This window comes from Desmodus rotundus, chromosome 1 (genome assembly GCF_022682495.2).
Source record: "Desmodus rotundus isolate HL8 chromosome 1, HLdesRot8A.1, whole genome shotgun sequence".
NCBI classification, from domain to species: Eukaryota; Metazoa; Chordata; class Mammalia; order Chiroptera; family Phyllostomidae; genus Desmodus; species Desmodus rotundus.
This window is the reverse complement of record NC_071387.1, coordinates 148,082,596-148,086,828: the sequence shown is the minus strand read 5'-3', so window position 1 is coordinate 148,086,828 and position 4,233 is coordinate 148,082,596. Positions and strand designations below refer to the sequence as shown.

Here is a 4,233-nt window from a genome sequence, read left to right as displayed (position 1 = left end):
AAAGGCAACAGTAAATTTGCATTCTGCAATGGATCTATAAACCCAGTTACTTTTATCTGGAATCTATGGCCACAGCATCTCACAAAACCATGTCCCACATGCTAGGATTTTTTTTGGTGTGGGGGGGTGCATCTGGCTATGCAAAAGCCTTTGATGAGATCCTTTGTCGAAATTAGTATAATTTTTTTATTTTCCAGGAAAATACGGAAACCTTATCACACATTCTTACTGAACAACAGTTAGATTACTATCAATGGCTCTTTTAATTTTGCTCTAAAAGAATTTTTTAAAAGTCTACACATCGCTGATTTTTTTAAATTATACACAGAAGACACTTTCAAAAGATAAATCTTAGTATCTGACTCATTTGGCATATCTTTACTGCCCAGAATAAAATCCATAGAAATGAAACTAATGTAATTTTCAAAAAAAATCATACATGGTGGAGTCTTAGGATGAGGAACTTCTAAATGAGAGAAGGTGGAGACTCTCATCCTGCTACTTACAAGCATTTTTCCTCATGGGGATGCTGGCGTATTTGTGTAAGTTTTGTTTGCAGGCAAGCATGTATATAGGGCCAGAGCTTGTTGGACTCTGTTCCAGAGAATGTTTCCAACACCCCCTTTTTCTGGTAATGTTCCAGGACCGGTTTTGTTTGCTCTTCGTAAGCCTTTAGTCTCTTGATAAGTGTCTCTGGTCTATCATCCACACGCTTAACGAGAGGCTCTCCGGTCAGGTCGTCCACACCGACCACTTTGGGAGGGTTGAATTCAAGATTGTAGACGCGACCACTGGCTGGATGAACCCAGCGAGCAGCGAGGCGTTGCATGATGACCTCAAAGGGCACGTTCAGGTTAATCGCCAGGTGTATCTGGTGAACTCTATCGAGGGCTTCAGCTTGTGGGAGAGTCCTGGGGAAACCACATAACAGCCAGCTATGCTGAGTGAGATTTTTCAGCTCCTGAAGTGTCAGACGAGTCATGAGGTCGTCCGGCATGAGCTTCCCCTGGTCCATGAACTCCTTGGCCAGCACACCAATTTCTGTGTCCCTCAGCACGTTGTCTCGGAGCAGGTCCCCGCTGGAGAGCTTCTTTAACTGGAAGTGTTTGATGATGCACAATGACAGGGTGTGCTTGCCCGAGCCTGGAGAGCCCAGGATCACTGCGCGTAGGAGCTGCAGGGAAGCCTCCATGGCTGTGCAGCCGAGCCCTGGCCGCAGCGACGGTTGGGCCCCGCCCGGCCTGTGTGCTCCTGGCCTCCCCGGCTGGAGGCCCGGGGCAGTGCCTCGAGGACACGTGCCAAGAATGTGCAACCTGCAATGGAAATGGATTTTTAAAATGGACGCTGCCAAAGAGCCAATTCATGAATTCAAAGGCTGAGCCAAGGAATTCTCCCACAATGCAATATAAAGAGCTGAAGAGAGGGTATGTAGAAAAGGAAAATTAAGAAACAAAGTGTAGATTCAAAAGTTCGGCCATTCACAAGTAGAAAATGGAGAGGATGGAGGGATACAGTAGTCCAAAAAATAATTAAATAGACAAGAATTTCCCAGAGTTAAAGAATGATATGAGTTACAAGAATAGACAGTGAAACAGTCCAGAGCATCTAGAAGCAAATGTTGGCAGAGTTGTGGGTAAATAGGCTTCTCACACGCCACTGGTGGGGTGTTCCCACTGCTTGTTTGGGAGGCAACTGGGCAGTGGCTACGGGGGTTTTTTGAAAATTACTTCTCAGTATCTTCCTTAGACAAACACTCTCACAAAGCAACAAGAAAACACATATAGGATGTTCCCTTCACCCTTATTTACAACTTTGAATAACTGTTAACAACCTAAATGTCCACTAATAAGAGAATGGCTAAACGAATCTTAACCATACTGTGGAATATTATGCAGCAACCAAAGAGACAGAGGCAGATTTCTATGTGCAAAACATGAAAAGATTTCTAAGACATTGTATCTGCAAACAGTTGCAGAATTTATGTAAAATTTATGTTCAGTGTGTGTTAAAGTGTCATGGAACTTATGTTTAAATACACCTAGTAAGTGAACTGGGAAGCCAAGTTGCAAGCAGTGGAAGGACATGACTTGATTTTTGTCTTTAAAGGATTGTTTGTCTGCAAGAATGGAAGCAGGGGGAGCTGTTAGGAGGCTATTTCAACAGACCAGCAGAAAGGTAAGGAAGTACAAATATTTTAATTTAATTTCTCCAATATGAGTGAGATTGAGCATCCTGTCATTTGTTTTTGGACAATTTGCACTTTATTTCCATGTAAATTCTTAAATTGACAGTTATGTGCTTCCGTTGCTTCCTTGGAAAAATGTTTTAGGTTTCATTTACTCCATGAGCTGTGAAACAGGTCCTTCGCTTTGTCTTGGGGGGTCCAATTGCACTGGCTTAATAAAGCATCAGGCCACGCATCACACAATGCTCACACTAATTAGAGGCTGCTGAGGCACCAAGCCTACATCCACTTCATTCTCTTCCATTCATGAGCCAATTCATTTCTAAAAAAGATCCATAAAAATAATCTGATGGGTTGTTCTCATTCTATAAACGAGAGAAAGCTATTTCCAGAATAAGGATTTGGGAAGTAGAAGCCTAATTTCTGTATTTGTATTTTCTGGCAGCAGAGTAGCACTGCCACTCTAATTTCTCAGATTTCTTTTTTATTGTTTCTTCTATTTTTGGCCTTTAAATAGTGATATAATCTCTCATTGTTTCTGTACCCAAAAGAGTTACACCGAATACCTAAGAAAACTCAAAAGGTAGATGCATATTTAATAGAAATTTGCCTCACACCCTACAGCAAAGGGAAACAATGATATTATGACTTGAAACAGTATTTTTCATAATACTAGTTGATTTGCATAATAAAGCAGCACACTATCACTGTCTTTTAGGATAACTAATTACACGCACAAAAAGGGATCCCACCGAGGCCTTTCTATCCTGGATAGATTTAGACTTCTAGTACATCTAACCTTTACTTCAAATATCTAATTTGGTACCAGACTCTGATCCCAGAATATCCCAGAGAGTGTCTGCAGAGAGTGGGCAGCATTCCCTGGCTCTGGGTGTGGGCGGGAGAGCGTGGGCTCCTGAGTGGCTCAGCGCAAGCGCACTCCCTGTTGGCCTCCTGGTCGGTGTCAGGCTCCTAAGCACAGAGTCATTTCTGGCTCCTGAGACCACTCACCCCTTCCTCTTTTTTCTAGATTGATGACATATAACCTGTTTGAGACAAATGATTATGAAGCTTGTTCTTAATAGCAGCTGATAAGGGATTCTTTGACCAAAAACATAAGCAGTAGCCAAGTAATATCATCTAATATAGTTGACCTCATTTAGTAGTAGTAATAATAATAATGCCAACCCAAAAGGTCATTGAAATTTTCTAGGTGTTTCTTTACAATAATGGAAGCCAAATGGCAGAGCAGCAAAAGAAAAACAGCAGGGGCTCCTCAGATTACTCCTAGTGTTACATTACTAATCATATTCAGGTGAAGATTTTCAAGTTAATTTATTGCCCAGTCCCTAAGGGAGAGCGAGCAGCTTAGGGCATCCCAGGAGACAGAGCTAAGAGCCACAAGGAGGATGGCAGGTGAGATATCCATTCATGGGTTCAGCCAACCTTCAGTGGGCATTTATCTCTGTGGCTAGTCGTTCCCAGTGCCGGGGACAAAGCCCATGAGGAAGACTGAAGCCCAGTGTCTGTTCTCATGATGGTGACATCCCAGCAGCATTATGGGCCAGTGTTGCCCAAGGGATCCTCTGGGGAATGTGAGATGATTTTAGGTCTCGCCAAAGAGTGTTCCACTCCCCTGCCTCCGGGTTTGATAAGTGTGTTTGACTCTATGTTGTTATACTATTTAACTACAGAAATTTCACAGATGCATAAAATTAGAGAATGGTATAGTCCCACATACTCATCTCTAGTTTCAACCATGGTCAACTTTATGCCGATTTTATTCTACCTGATATTTTTTTTCTGGAGTATTTTCAAATCATGTTTTATCTTACTTTTTTTCCTGGAGTATTTTAAATAATAATACTTTTTAATTTTAATGATGAATGTGTATGTTTTAATGCATATCAGAAAAATATAATTAGCACATCAACCTCATACTTTAGGGTGTTCTTGCTTAGGACAGAACTGAACTATAAATTTAAGTTTTCAGACAGCTACACAGATAGGGCACAGTTCAACAAAGGAGTACATAAAAGCCTACAGTT

General features: G+C 41.6%; 1 pseudogene; it reads right to left on the bottom strand.

Moving 5' to 3' along the window:
• Positions 1-379: 379 nt before the first annotated feature.
• LOC112307171 (GTP:AMP phosphotransferase AK3, mitochondrial pseudogene) lies at positions 380-1,192 on the bottom strand (annotated as a pseudogene).
• Between the last annotated feature and the right edge of the window lie 3,041 nt (positions 1,193-4,233).